The sequence below is a fragment of the Ambystoma mexicanum genome, chromosome 6p (assembly GCF_040938575.1).
Source record: "Ambystoma mexicanum isolate Mex_15411 chromosome 6p, UKY_AmexF1_1, whole genome shotgun sequence".
In the NCBI taxonomy this organism is placed as follows: Eukaryota; Metazoa; Chordata; class Amphibia; order Caudata; family Ambystomatidae; genus Ambystoma; species Ambystoma mexicanum.
Window position 1 is genome coordinate 203,219,541 of NC_090935.1, and position 16,363 is coordinate 203,235,903.

The following is a 16,363-nucleotide window of genomic DNA, read 5'->3' on the forward strand; positions in this document are numbered from 1 at the left end:
TTAGGTGGTGCAAATGTGCAGTATGAGGGATAACGGAAGCATCATGGGAGGTGGGGGGGGGGGTTATTCCCACAGCAACATATTGATGAAATGTTGTATTCATTTATTAAGTCTGCTTTGTAGATTTGTTTCATGACACTAAATTAGCTTCTGAGCTACTGGAAGAAAGCAAGGACACAAAAACAAGCAAACATCAAATGCTAGTACACTCTCATAACTATTCCAAGAAACCATAATTGTCTTTCTGGATAACTGTCTTTGGTAATGATTGGTAGCTGTTAGTAATAAATGAAATTAAGAGTGTTTCAGTTGAAAAGCATCGAGAAGGCATTGTGTTAAGCTATGAAGGATCCAATTATTTTCACATGCCTCCTTAATCCTAAAACCGTTGTATTCTTTGTGTAGTGTGTGTGGGAGCTTGTTCCAGAGTGATGGTCCTTGTTTTGCAAGAAGTTGAGCTGCAGTCTTAGACATGTTCATTTGGGTGGATTGAACATTTCTTTGCTGAGAGGTATGTTATGGATCTTGGTGGTTTGTAATTAGTCCGTCGGTTGAAAAAAGTAGACGGGTCCCTTCTTCCATGAGCATTTGTGGGTGACGCAGAGGCTTTATATTTGCATTCCATGTTTTATTAGTAACATACATGTCATAGGTGAAATCTGAAGAACGAGCACCCGAGTACAGAAACCAGCTGCATTTGTTGAGTGGAGAAGTCAGGGAGATCCACACTCAGTAATTGCTACTGTCAAGTTTCTCAACACAAGAGATTGTACCAGTTCAATCGTGTAACACATCGTAAGTAATCCATGTGGGTAATTGATAATGAGTATTCTTTATGAATTCAATTGTGCGTTGAATTCCAATAGCAAGCATGAAAAGAGTATTCAAAATTGATATTAAACAATTGCACCGCTTGCCAGGTAGTCCCAAGCTCGTCCCTTTTAACGTCTACCTATAATGGACCCATTGGCCAAACATTTTGCAATCAATAGTGTGACTTTCAATTAAACAGTAGGTTTTTATTATATTCCATTTTAGAATGATAGACAGAGCACTAACAGACAGGTTCAAACCGAGCACAAAGTTCAGGGGTACGATACACTACCCTACCAGCTTGGAAAGCATGTACACATTGTATTGCCATAACTATTGTAAGGATCCTCATCACTAGCTGCATGGCACCATCTTGGGAATTGCAAAGATTGTCTACCCCACAAGACAATAGATAATGCACCATGTTAGCTATGTCTAAGACATTGTACATGGGCAGTGTGGTGTGGCACGGCTACCTACAGAAATCCTAATGCAGCTCCGCTTAGCTAACTAAGCGATAGAGTCATATTAATAAAAACTAAATACAAAATAATGATAATATGAACAATGCAATGTTTAAAATGTCAGGTCCTCATTGGCTAAATTGCAGGACATAGCCTTTTGCATCATATAACCAAAATATAGCCAACCATGTAAGCCATACTCTCTGATTTGTAGGTATTTCAGCAATATTGTCTGACTCAGCACAATATTTGTGAGGACCTCATGTAGAATTAATAAAATGTCTTTCATAAATTAAATACAACATTTGATGATGCGCTCTATTGTATTGAAGCTTAAATGGGATGTTATGTTTTCCCAAAGAGAACTTTGGTGGTGGAGCAGGTCTCATGCTCATCTTTGAAACAAGAGAACAATGCTAAGAGCTGGGTTTATCCGTAATTGCCCTATCATTTGTTTACAATGGTATGACCTAATTATTGTGACCCACAATGCCCTACATGTTGCCCTAAACATTGCCTACAAATAATGCACTGTTTTCCATTCATATCTAATCTGCATGCACCATAAGCACCGCTTTTTAAAGGCAGTGATTTAACAAAACATATCTGTGGGAGGAAGATCTCGCTCTGCATCAACCAAAGGCGTTTTGAAAAGTATTGAACTGCACAGTAAAGAACATCATCAGCTAATTGTTTGTATTTCATTGGAAACATGTTCCCATCACCTTAACTCTTAAAATCGCATACATGCTGTGAAAGCAAAACAATATCCAACATTCAGTTAATGGTTTTTGGTAGCATGGGATCATTTTTATTTGTATTTTATTTATATGTATAGAGTGCTTTATGCCAAACTGCTGCACATAGTTATAATAATACAATTGTCAACATGAAAAAAAACAACCTTAACATAAAAAATGTTCTTTGAGTTGATTACGGAACAAAGAATAGGATGAAAGAGAACATAGAGCCAATAGAAGCACAAAGCAATGACGAGAGGCAAGTAGAGTAAAAGACCGGAAACACGATGGACCCCAAGGGGCACGAGGAACTGTGAGGAGGAATATCGATTGAGAACGAAGAGATCGAGTAAGACAATCAAAAGAAACAAGTGAACAAAGATAGGCAGGAACAAGATTATGAAGAGATTTAAAGCCAAGACACAACGTATTAAACTTAATTTGAGAATGAAAAGAAAACCAATGCAAAGAGAGAAGTGTAGGGCTAATGAAGACACACACAGATAAAGAAAATAAAAGAAACAATGAAGACTTACTTATAGATAGATTTAAGTGGCAATAAGTGAGAGGCAGGAAGCCCAAAACGTAACGAGGAACAATAAAAGAGTCTAGAGAAAATAAGAGATGAAATAATATGTGTTGTGGTCTGAAAAGAAAGATAGGGTCTAGCCTTCTGTATATCAGAGAGATAGACTCTACAAGATCAAGCAGAGGAATAAATATATTGAGAAAAGATAAGGGCAGATTCAAAATAAACTCCTTGATTACGAGCAGCCAAAGATCATGAAAGAAAAGAGGGGGCGAAGAAATAGAATGGGGGGCAAAGGAGGAGGAATAGTAAAAACAGGAAAGAAAAGTACCCCAGTTGTAGAAGAATTTAACATGAGGTAGTGATCGGACATCTATGATTGAATGGCCAAAAGACAAGACAAAATAGTAGTGTGCATTTCAGATGAAAAAGAAGAAAAGGAGATACAAAGTTGATAGATTCACGTTACGTATTTGCAGTATTTGCAGCTGCAGAGAATTGGGCAGAAAAACCCTACAGGGTATCCCCATCACAAAAAAGGGTGCACCCACATGCTAATTTATTGACTTGTTTTAGTGTTTTAGGCAAAGAGGTCTCTTGATACATTCAGTTAGTTACATCTGAACATTGCACATCATAGCAGACATTTTTTTATTATCTTTTAACCTTGAGATGAACCTTAGAAGAACCACATCTTCTGCTTGTACATCTCCACTCATTCCAACCACATGACACATTCTGTCTGCTTTAGGTGTATCTCAACACTATGCTCCATGGTTAGGTGCCCACTTACCACTAACCCACATGGCACCCTGTCATGCTAAAAGTACTGCAGATCTTATTTCTGGTGTCTGTTGAATCATAGCCATTTTGTGCCTATGCGGATTTATACAGCACTATTCATGGCTGTGATACCCATATGTGAACATTTTCATTGGAACAAAGATTAAAAGACCTGCCCCTCACCAGGCACCAGCACTGTAGCCTGTATTTCTCTAACTATTCCAGAACAGAGTTTGCTATAGCAAAATTAAAATAAGATAATATACGTGATCTTCTTAGCTTCCAACAAACATTTAAAAATCATGTATTATACTATATAAACAGCCCACACATATTTTTGTGGATGGGCTATGGATTGGGTGATGAAGTAGAAACTAACTTTTGAAGTACATATGTGGCCATTCTGGGAGCTCATTTCTTTCACCATCAACAATGATTGTAAAAATATGAATTTACCATGTAATGTCGTCTCTGCTTGAAGCAAGAGTTTCAATGAATCAGCAAATCACTGAGGAATTAAGGAAGAACAAAACATAAAAAGATTCTTGTACGGCAGGACAATAGATATCATGTTTTTCACTTTGTGTAACAAGTAAAAAATAATCACTTTGCCAAGGTCCAACAACAGGGAAAATGCAGCTATCTTAAGTCATGAAGTCTTGTTTCATTATGAGCCAGTCTTTCAGCTTCTCCTTGAGACCCTTATTCCGACAATAGATAACTGGACAGACTTTGGATTTGTTAATGGACTGGAACTGTGGTGGTTCTAAATGTCACAGATCCACTTAGTTCTTATTGAGATCCAGACATCACTTGTCACACTAGGAGCACATACTTGGAATTGGCTTAGTCTTATAAAAGATCCCACCCCCAAGACATCTTGAAGAATGGCGCAACCATGATCTATGCAGGATTGAGGATACATGCCTATATGGAAGGAGGGAATGTTGAGAGAGCTTGCACTGTTGGTTGGAGAACTTCTGAAGTTTTGGTTCTGACTATAGTTCAGATGGCACTGCAGATGCCTCATCATCACAAATATGTCTCAGAAGGAAATTCAAATAGTCTTGAGTATATGGGCATGAAATAACCCTCATGACCAGTAGATGTGTTGTTAAATATGAGATTTGTTAGCAACTTTTTTTTTTTTTTGGAATAGCTTCATTCTTCAATTACATGCATCTGCCCCCCATTTACATCTATGTTTGATGGCTGGTATCATGTTATTAATCGTGTGGCTTTCTCTAGCTTCCCTAGTATACCTTCATAACCTGGTTTTGATATAACAGCATCCCAAATACAGCCTTCAAAGTCTCTTTTCATTCTGCTACCCAACACATTCTTCTGTTTTGCTAGATTAATAGAAGGCCCTGCAGAACAGTTTGGTAAGTGAGATATAAATTGGAGACTTGCCAAATGAAGGAATATTTGCACTGTGCTTAACATTGTGATCAGTATGGCTCTCGTGTGTGTGAACGCCTGGGAAGTTTGGATATTTTCAAAGCGATTGCCACTCAGGAGTTATTTAGACAGCAAGCAGCTGTGGAAAGGGCTGCATAATGAATCTCCCCTATTTCTACATCTCAGACCTACTTTGCATATTATTTTATTCTTTACTTTGCTCTTTATCGACCCCACCTTGTTAATACTTCAATACTCATTTCTACTTTTTTGTCATGATCTAGGACTCTTTGACCTACCAAACCTTCTGTCAGGATTCTTCTCTTGCTTTCCCGGTATTGACAAAATGTTTTCTTTCTACTCTCCACTCTCACTGTTCTTCTCAGCCCTTCTCAACTTCACAGAAGCCTCCTCAGCATTGGCTTTCCTCTGATCCTCCTTTCCTTCTGTGTTCTCTTCACCATGCTGAATGAGTTTAGAAAAACACCCATTCCTTTCAAGATGAAACGTCCCTTTCTCAGATACATGCATTCTATGATTCGTCCTTACTTGCAGCTACAAAGTTATGTTTCTCTGACCTTCCACGCTCCTTCTCTTCTCACCATCAATGTCTATTCCTGCTCCTTAATTGAATACTTGCTTCACATTTAACTGCCCCTCTCTTTCTTCTTCCCTCTCCCTTCTTTGTCCATTATTGGTCCACTAATTTCTGCTGTACCTTATTTTATGAAAGTCTGAACATATTCATTCATGTTTCACAAGGCAAACATGTTTCATTCATTCATGGGGTAGCTTGCAGTAACACAAACACCAGTACTTCTGGTATCCTACAGGGTTCTTGCCTATCACCCACTCTGTTTAATATTTTTAACAAGCCCTTATTTTAGTTGCTGGGCAGCAATAATGTTTTGTAAACAAGTGATGCTGATGACACTCAAATACTTGTACAGCTCACAAGTGATTATGATTCTGACAGACAGAATTAATGTTATCTTTGAGATTATTCAATGCTAGATGGTTCTTGATTGGCAAGCCCTCAATGAAAATAAAACTGAAGTCTTGTGCTTCGAGACTAGCCAAAGGATAGCCAAGCTGCCTGCCCTATATGAATAAGAATGTCACCATTGCAGGTTGTAATATTGACCCGAAGCACGGAGAGCATGTTATGACAGCTTGTAGGGCATTTCACAGGCTGCCAGTTAAAGAACGCTTACAGTTCAGGATCTTGACTATTACCCACAAATTCCTGTTTAGGAAACATCCTGCAAATCTCAAACAGAGGCTGACAATTAAGCAATTAGATCAAACCGAAGCCATTTTTTAACAGTGCCTCAGCCAAAATAGGAGAGGGCTGGTTAAAAATTTTTTTTGATTTTATTGCCCCCAAACTTTGGAATGGACTTCCTCTATTTTTAAGACTGGATACTTCTATTTTATCTTAAAAAAAAAACATTAAACACCTTGTATTTTACTTGATTATGTGGTTGTATCATGTTTCACTCTGCTGGTTTTACTTGATTTGAAATCTCTTATGAGTTTTTGGCTTGATGGATTTTATCTTTGATTTTTTGTTGATTTTATTTTGTTTTAGTTAAAAATGTTTTGTCTAATTTGTGTCTTTGTTTTATGCCTTTTAATTTATGTATGTTCTTGCAGCCATTTGCCCATGGGCCCGAGGTGCATTGTAAATACATACATAAATAAATAATAAATACTTAAATATAAATGAACGCAGAATATGAAAGGATAAGACCGTCGGTCTTCTTGGGGGCACCAAGCTGTGGCACTAGTGACAACGCCATGGCACTGGTTGCCCTATGAACATTGGCCACCTGGGAATGATTGAACTTTTTACTGAGTAAATATACAAGGTTAGGCTACTTCTTAACCACTTTGTCCAGTCTACAAAAGCCCTGCCTGGATATGTGCTTCAGGTTTTATGGTCGTAATGTTTTATTTAAAAAAAGGCATTAACATATCCTGATTCGTTGTAATGGATACTTCCTTGTATATCTCATTAAGTTGCACAATTAGACACTTTTGACACATTCCTTGTATACACTGTCATTGTATCAAAGCTGCAACATTATCATGCCAATGGAACGCTTCATATTCTACTGACTTTCCACATGCTGTTCTCAGTATAATAAGTGATTTGATAGGATTTTATTTGTTTATATAGCGCACAGAACGATGGGGTAGCTAGGCGCTTGACTTAGAGGAAGTGTTACAGACATTTTACACATGACGATACAGGAATATATACAGATATGGTATAATAGTAGGAATGCTGATATACAATAAATGGAAGAAGGTCGAAGATGAATGCTAGAGTTTACAGGTTGCAGTGATTGAGAGATACAGTGGTATGTCTTATACATATTTACAATAATAAACAAACTGAAGGTGGTCGCTGGGGTGGTCACTGGGGGAGAGTTTAGTGGCAAGTGGCAATCTTTAATAGCATTGCAAGCAAATACATTTCACACCAACATGCTCAGTACACACATCAATATTTGTATTAATATTGGTATTGAATAATAGATAACAGCATTTGTCATCTGCCAAGCATTAAATATTGTGTCAGTATATTGAAAGTGGCCTGAAATATTGACGTAAGGAGAGAATAGTACCTGTGTTTGGATGTTCCCATATGATGTGGAGGTTTAACTCACAGTCTAGCAGCTCAGACAATGATACATGCCTGATGCCTGATACATGTTGATAAAGCATGCAAGTACAGACCATTTTCAATTACACTTCGATAAGTGACAACATCATAGTCAGCATCGGTCATAGATGTATCAGCTCTGTTATTGGGGACTTTTTGGGGCCGGGATGATGGTTATGTATGTTCCAGAAACAGATGATGTGGGTGTGAAATAAGTGATATGTCAAAATTACACAATCAAGTACATAAACATAACTCAAACTTAATTTTGAAAAGCAAAACAAATAAATGGACACAATCGGAAAAACAAGCCCCATTTGCAGTTACTTTTTTTGTCTGTGTTAACTATATTGAAATGTATGCACTGTCAACAATCACTTTCTTACTTAAAACATGTATTGTTTTATATTCCTATGAAATTATTTGATTGTTTAGAATATTGCATTGCAGAGGTTGTGTGGGCTAGCAAAAGCATGTGCTTTGCAAAATAAAAATCCTGGGTATGGGAAGATGGGGTCATGGCAAGACCCCAATGATTTGGGAATAAGGTTTAGCAGGCATTCATTTAGCACAAAATAGTGATGTTTTCTATGATAACAGATTAGTTGAAAGGTAGGAATAGGTAAAAGGTTGCAAAAAATGGTAAGATAAAAATAGCTTTCAGATTATACTAATACTAGCGCAATTTTGGATTTTTAATAAATGGTGAGGCCTCTTCATTGCAAATTAATAACCTATTAACTTGCTATAACCTAGGTAAAATTGGTTGAAATGTAGCGTAGACAATTATGTGGATGGCCTAAGTGAAACCTAGGTCCTATAATTAATGTTCTTTCCAGCAAAGCTATGATGGGACAGTAGGCTGGCTGGTTGTATTTTGGGGAAACAGATGAAGACCTGAAAAGAGAGTACATTGAGGTTGAAGAAGTGACTCTGAATTCAGCTAAAAGTGGACAAACTTGACGACCCAGTGGCATAAAACCATGAAACAAGTTAGTGGATTTGACCAGCAAAGTATAAGCAATGCAGAACAAGGACCAAATTGTATCTATTCTTGTAAAGCTGAAATAATAGCCCACTGTGTTTCTAAGGTCACTTGTGAAGAGAGAAATTAATAGAGGAGAATGGGGAAATGTCCACATAGCAATTATCAAACCACTAATGTTTATTGAAGAATCGACACAAAGCAACAACGATGATATTAAATAATGATTACCCAGAGAGAATTGAAAGAAGGTAACAAATAAAGTGAGAGAGTATGTTCAAGTATTAGTTGTGACAACTTCTGGGATTTTATGAGAAGAGAAAGATGTGTACCTCTTTCATTTAAGGAATTTAATTTTTTTCCCAAGCATGCTTCAACACCCTAACATAGCAGAACCCATGTTCCGACGTAAACTCCTCTACACCACTGCCTTTCTGCTCCTTGCCAAGTTCACTTCCCTCTAACATTAACAGCCCACTCTGCCCCATTCCTTAACAAAGTTAGTTGAGAGGCTGACCAAAGTATTTAAATAGGCATACAGATAGCAATGGTTACTAGGTTAAGGCGACATTAGAGGTCTCTTTTTCAAAGTCTCCATAGCGTAAATGGGGGGCTAAGATAGGCGTAAGACAAGTATGCCTCTCTTAACACCTCCATTCACGCTCTGGGGGATTTTCCTTGTTTTTGAAGGTGGAGGACGGAACAGGAGTTGCAATTCCACCTCAAATTTGCACTCCGCCTTCAAAAGCAAATTGGTTTCACGCCAAATTGAAAATCTCATGCTGAGGCAAAACCAATGATTTCCCATGGAAACTGCCTGCTGCTTGCATGGTTGAATGACTGGTTGAATGACTGGATTGAAAATATGCTGGCGATTGAAAAATACACCTTGTATAAATATGGTCTTCGTGAAATGAGGGCATACAATACAACCCCGAAATATCTAGAAAGATTCCGAGCCCCCACTGTCGTTTTCATTTCATGCGGCTGCGCATTAATCTCTATCCAACTAGGGAGGTACTAGGTGCCTGCAAACAAATCCATGAAAAATATTTTCTTATATTGTGGGGCTATATCACAAATGAGAACAAGATATTAAGGGAAATTTGCAGAGCAGCTACCCGCGCTCGGGGAGAAGAGTGGTGCTAAATGTTCTTGGCCGGTGAGCATTTTCCATGGATCTTCACAGGGGTAACATTTCTGGAACAAGTATTTGGGGGGTCAGGAAAATGAGAGAATGTGCGGGGTGAAGTTCCTGTAGGAAAGAGATGTAGATGATGTTGTTATGGGTGTGCTCATTTCATCATACGATGTATTTGCATTATAATGATTTTAATTTTGAAAGTGAAATGATCTTATGGAGATGTAATGGTGTAAATGGGTTAAGCATTGGAAAGGTTAAAGGTTTGTAATAAACCAAAAAAACCTAGAATATGTTTTTCTGTGGAGGTGAGCTATATTTGTTGGTGTGAATATTGATGTACTGCTATTTTGTATTGCAGTGCTGCAGGTATACATGCCCACGTGTGTCATGATATGGGTGTAAAGATATGGCAGTGTGAGCATGAATGTGTTGTGGCCGTTGATATGTGCAATAGATATTTCCCTTGTATGAGGTATAGAGGAAATGTCTGGCTGGCACCTTCTTCCCGGCGAGTGGTTGATGGCATTTGGCGACTCTGTAGTTTTACTTGCACTTGGGTGTTGATCAGCTCTTATTCACCAATTTTGATATCTTGTCATGAGTGTCTGTGGAAATGTATGTGAGCTCTGTAAGAAAGGTAGGTGGTTTGTGTATGGTCTCTTGTGTGTTTACGGATGGATGAAGGTTTGGTATCTGTGAAGTCAGAGTGAGTGATGTCTATGTAGAATGAGTGCATGTGAATGAGAGATTGTTATGCCTACGTGTTCCACCATGGTCAGTTGAATGTGTCGTTTATGTGCTGGGCACTGATGGGCTCCTGTCCTGTAACATCCTTTGACTTGTTTTGTACCTGAATAAATGAGAATTTACCTGAAGTGTCCAGAAGGGTTACTTATAATGCTTGCTTTGACCCCAAACTCACCATGGAACGAATGGTAGTGGGGAGCTGTCCTCAACCAAAGAAAAATTGCAGGCAAAGTAACCCCAGTAGCATTTGTGAGCAAGGAGCTAAAACTGCCTCAGACATGTTAATTCCCGGTCAAGGAAAAGCAAATGTCATGGTATGGGGTGCAAAAACACTCTATAAGGGATCGTTCAGTGTAGACTTACGCCAAGGCACTCATCGCTACCTTCAAACGACCCTCCCATTGTCTGCCCGGGTATCAAAAAATGAGATGCTCCAACTCCAAGACTTTGACTTTGTGTCTGAACACAACCAGCTCAGTGGACTTCATCTCCCGCCACCCACTTGAGACGATTGTCAAGGAAGTATGGAACGCACCCGAATCTAGAGAGCCACATGAACATGACAATGATGAGCAATGTTCCTCAAGCAGTATCATCAAGTGAAATGAAACTGGCTACAGGCCCAGATGAATGCAGCAGAATAATCAAAGAGGCTCAGGCCACCACTAAGTGGAATCTATTACAGAGGGCACAGCAGCATAGAAAGAAGATGTCTGCCCAAAGGTGACTCAAGAGCCTCTTCCTGCAAACAAAGGAACTATCTAGCCCAGAACAGGGCGTGGTCTTACTGGACTCACAAATACTAATACCAGCTTGCTTGAACAACAGGGTAGTTCATCTCGCACACTGGACACCAAGGGGATTGGGGGGGTGCAACACTGAGGTGCTCCTAAGAGATATGGTAGGGCTCACCGGGCTGGTGCCGGACATTGCAGCACTCATATCCAGGTGTTATCACTGGTAATCAACTGGTACATCCCCCAAGTTGAGAGACCCTGGAACAACATCTGTATGCACGTATTCTCTTTACAAGATGGAACACACACACTTGTGATGATGAATGAATTGTACCACTACCCTGAGGTGGAGATTTTCACCTCCATGACAGTGAGTGCAGAGATCACAAACCTGGAAACAATAATCGCCGGACAGTGGCTGTCCAGATCCCTCATATCTGACGATGATCTGCCATTTTAATGGCATGATATTGAGACCTTTCTGAGAAACCTGGGTGTCCAACATCGAGGTATAAAACACCATTGGACACAGATGCAGAGCTCTCCATGCACACGAGTAACCAAATGCTCAGAATAGCATTAAGAGGACACTGAGAGAGAGCAATATTTCAATTCCTCCGGGAAGACCAATCAGCAACTCATAGAGCAACAGGGTCAACGCCACCCAGTTGCTTCATATGGAGAGCATCTAAAGCCACCATTCTCAAACCGCAGGGTGGGAGCTCACCACTCGATGCACAGCAAGACGAATCAAACACAACGTGACTGAGAGCGCGTGCAGTGGGAGACCAGGAGCACAAACTGAGTGTAGACAGCACAGTTCTGGTAAAGAACCTACATCTGCAAACCAAGTTCAACTTATCATTTTATCTTCAGCCACTTATAAGGATGGCAAGAGGGGGCAGCATGGTGACCGCCTGCAGTGGGCAGTTGTCCATCACCGGGATCTCATTGCTCTTGACAATGTATGCCTTCCTAATGACAGGGCACCAGCAAGCAATTACCATTCGACCCCAGCAAAGGAAAGCACCATCTGTAGAGGAAATGATGGATGCTAAACAGATAGCCAATTGGATATTAGAGACAGGGAGTGACACCATTGCAACTACAATACAGTAACCCGAGAGGAAAAGCACCAGAGTACCAGACAAGTTCAAGGACTTCATAATCGTCTGAGAATTATGAATAACAGATAATGCAAACTTGTATTGAAGGTGGTGAAGGATGTGGTGGCAGAAAATGTACATGTGTGGTAGGAGCGCTGTGCGCCCATTCACACACAGACCTGCATGCACAAGAGCCATCACAGAGTGATGTGAGGCATCTTTTTGTGCATTATAAAAGGCATGGTCTGCATGCACAAGCGCAGAGCACAAGCTACATCATCTACCCAAGCATGTCACCACATAGCTCTTGCTCCAGCCCAGACCATGCAGGGCCTTGCTCCTCAATTTATCTTTATAGCCAGGGATATATAGCCAGTCAGATAGCACAGCGAGCTAAGCACTCGCCCCTGATATCTGTGTGCAGCCTCACTTTAGGCATGATCAAATCCCGACAGGATCAACTCAGCCTTTCATCCTTCCAAGGTCGACAAAATGAGTGCACTCTGTGGGATAATAATGACTACTGTTATTTGAGTACTCTGAGACCTAAGGGAGCGTAGCACTATATGAGGAATGCATTATTATATAGCCATCCCCTGCTAAGCCAATTCAGGTTTGCCAGCCCCAGCGGGCAACATGTGACCCAACCAGCACCAACAGACCTCGCAGAAGAGATATAAACATCATACAGCAAATGAAAAAGACAATCTTTACAAAAGGTTACCTTTGCCTCAAAAGAGGTGTTTTTAAACTGTATATTCGAAAAGATAAAATAAAAGAAGAAATGCAATTCGCATGACCATTAAAGGTCCACTCTAGAGGTGGAGGACAAACCCTGTACTCTACTCTTTACCATAAGCAACATGTTCTCGTTGTAGAATTGCATCAATATCAAGAGCTCTACAGTGTGCAGACATGTGTATTTTTTCCTCCAGATAAACGATCGCTAAACGTTAGCTGGACGAACAACAGCCGTCTGTCTAATTATTTACTTGTTTATTTATTTATTGTTAGATACACATCTAGCCAATAGGCTTTGTATAACACAAAGACAAACAACATGAATACACAAAATCTAAAAACATTTGCATTTCCAATATATCTCATTCAATACATTTTAAAATTGCCACAATCTTCCAATAAAAAACAGCAATAAAATATATCAAGTTAATATTGTTTCCTCTCATAAACATCATCCATTGATCGGATATGTCTGTCATCACAGTGCCATTCCTATAGGATTTAAAACATATGGTTCGCAATTCATTTAAGCTTTCACAACACATAATTAGATGGTGGAGATACTCAACTACATTAACTCCACACAGGCGACAGTACTTTGACATATATGGAATTCCCATTCTAACACCATTAGTCTCCAGTGCAACAGAAGTATTGAATTTCATCATTAAATAGGTGCGGAAGGTGCCAGTATTAGGATAGGCTACGATGTATTGAAGAGGCGATGCTCTACTCAAATACTCATCCAAGAACCAGCCACTGGACCTTTTAGATGCTAGATTTACCATGTTTTGTTCATGGCAATAGTTGTGCAATTTTTTCTTAAGTCTCATTTTGAAGACTAATAGGGACAGAGTTCCTGGGACACACCCATTAGACTATGTGCGATGGAGTCTTTGAATGGTACCAATAGTGCCAATCAACACATTGCCTTCGAGAAAGAAATACGCTTTTACATATGGCACAAAGATAGTATCAGAGGAGAGTGTCACAGCTTTTTCATAAAACAGAACGCATTGGCAAATATATGCATACAAATACCATCTAATATTGAATTCCAAGTATAGATATTCCACACTAACATTCGGGGGTAGATGTAATAGTTTTCTTAAAATCTTGGATTCAAGAGCCGCACCACGTTTGGCAAACTTGTGACCCCATATTTCAATGGCATAAAGCAACATTGATCTAATTTTTGCCAAGTAAACATTAAGAACTGCGATGGCTGAGAAACAACAGTTTCTGCCAATGAATACACTCAGAGCATTTGCGGCCACGGTGCAGACCATTGTCCATCCCAATTCAACCTTTCATTCATGATGACTCCCAAATATGTATATGATTTCACCTGTTCAACTTTTTTGAGGGCCAGGTTCCACGAGCCACGAGTATTTCTTTATTCTATGTATTTTCTAGTGGAGCGATATGTTATGTTATGTTATGTTATCTTACTTGGCATTTATATCGCCTTATGTATCATTGGTATGATCTCAAACCACTGGTAGGTTGAACACCCTCAGGAACCGCAGTTCAGTCAGTAGAGAGAGAGAGTGTGGTATGGTGCGTGGGTGCACCGTATATGTGTGCAGCTGGTGTGGTTGTTGCATGATAGCTGGTTCTAATCGGTAGGTGTGGTGCTGAGGAAATCAGTTGGATGTGTTCAGTCTGGAGGGTGGACACCCAGACTGAGTTCTAGCTGTGTTAGGCCTGAAGAGACGCTATACAAAAAAAACGGGAAAACAAAAATCAATGAACATGTTCTCTATCTTGAAAAATACATGCATGTTTTTGCGTTCAGAACTATATATTTGGTAAGGCAAAAAGGGCAACAAAAGCACCTTACAACACTATGGGGCCGATTTATGGAACAAATGTGCGCCGAAAATCACAGCGCAAGCAGGCGCAAGGAGGCGCAAGCGTGAGAAAGCAAGCGCACGTGCACGTGTGCGATTCAAGGAAGGTGCTGCGCTACTTTCTCACTGGTTGTGTGCCAAATCCGTGCATGGCGCATGCTGGCGCACACGTCTCCAAACAGCGTGCGCTAAGCGCACAGCGAAAGTGCACATAGCTCAGCGCACACAACAAAAGTAGGCGGAACGGGGGCAAAACACGCAGAATGGGGAATAACGTGTGAAAAAGAAGGCGTAACTGGGGAAGTACTGCAGGAAACTGCACAGAACGCCCACACGCACGCAAACAACCCGTATTCATGGATTCGAATACGGGAAACCCACGCACGGCAAAAGATGCGCACAGACGTCAACGCGTCTGCCACACAAAGGCAGGCGGAAGCGTCCCCATGCACAGTATAAAAGTGCGCGCAAACAACAAACACGTATATACAGCTACGATGAATGCCCCATTTGTCGCAGCAATGATCGTGGGACACCGCAGGAGGAGGAGAATAGCCAGGGCAAGCATGTTTTCACCATGGACAAGCCTTTTTGGGATGCCTGACGACAAGGTCAATGGCAGGTATAGCTTTCCACCCCGTATCATCCTAGACCTGGTCAGGGAGTGGGAAGATGACCTAACATCCCCCACCCTCTGCTCCCAAGCATTGAGCTCCTTGGAGAAGGTGCTCAATATCCTGCATTTTTTGGCCACTGGGTCTTTTCAGCGGACTACTGCCATAGTGGGGGGGGGGTCTCACAGGCCACGCAGTCAGGCTGCCTACACCAGGTCTTGGCAATCATGACCGCACGCCCCTCAGTCTGCAGGCACATATACATGCCCAGAACACCCGCAGAAAGGCAGGCCATTGTCCAGGACTTTTACAGGGTGGCACACTTCCCAAAGTGCTCGGTGCCATAGATTGCACCCATGTGGCCCTATGTCCACCTAGGGCCACTGAGCACATCTACCGAAACCGCAAGCACCGGCATTCCATCAATGTACAGGTGGTATGCGATGCAAAGGGAATCATCACCTCTGTCTTTGCAAACTACCCTGGCTCCACCCATGACAGTTTCATATACAGAATGTCCGCCCTGAGTCGGGCCCTGGAAGCTGGCCAGCATGGCGACACATGGCTCCTAGGTGAGTACAAATGCCTGTGCACATGCATGCATGTCACACACACACACAAACACACAAACCCCAATAATCACAACCATTATCACCTCTACAGAGGACAGTGCCTACCCTCTGAGCAACCACATGATGACGCCAATCCGGAACCACACCACACCACCCCAGGTAAGATACAACGCGGCCCATATTGCAACCAGGGCCATAGTGGAGCGCACATTCAGAGTGCTCAAGTCACGCTTCCACTCCCTTGACCGCTCTGGCGGGCAGCTACTCTATGCACCCTCAGTAGTGTGCAGGATCATTGCGGCAGCATGTGTCCTGCACAATGTTGCAACATGGCAGGGCGTACCAGTGGACATGGCGGTGCCCCCACATCCCCAACCACAGGCACAGGCGCTGCCCATGGGAGGGGATAGGGCACATGGCGAGGAAGCACGGACCCAGCTAGTGGACAGATTTTTCACCTAAA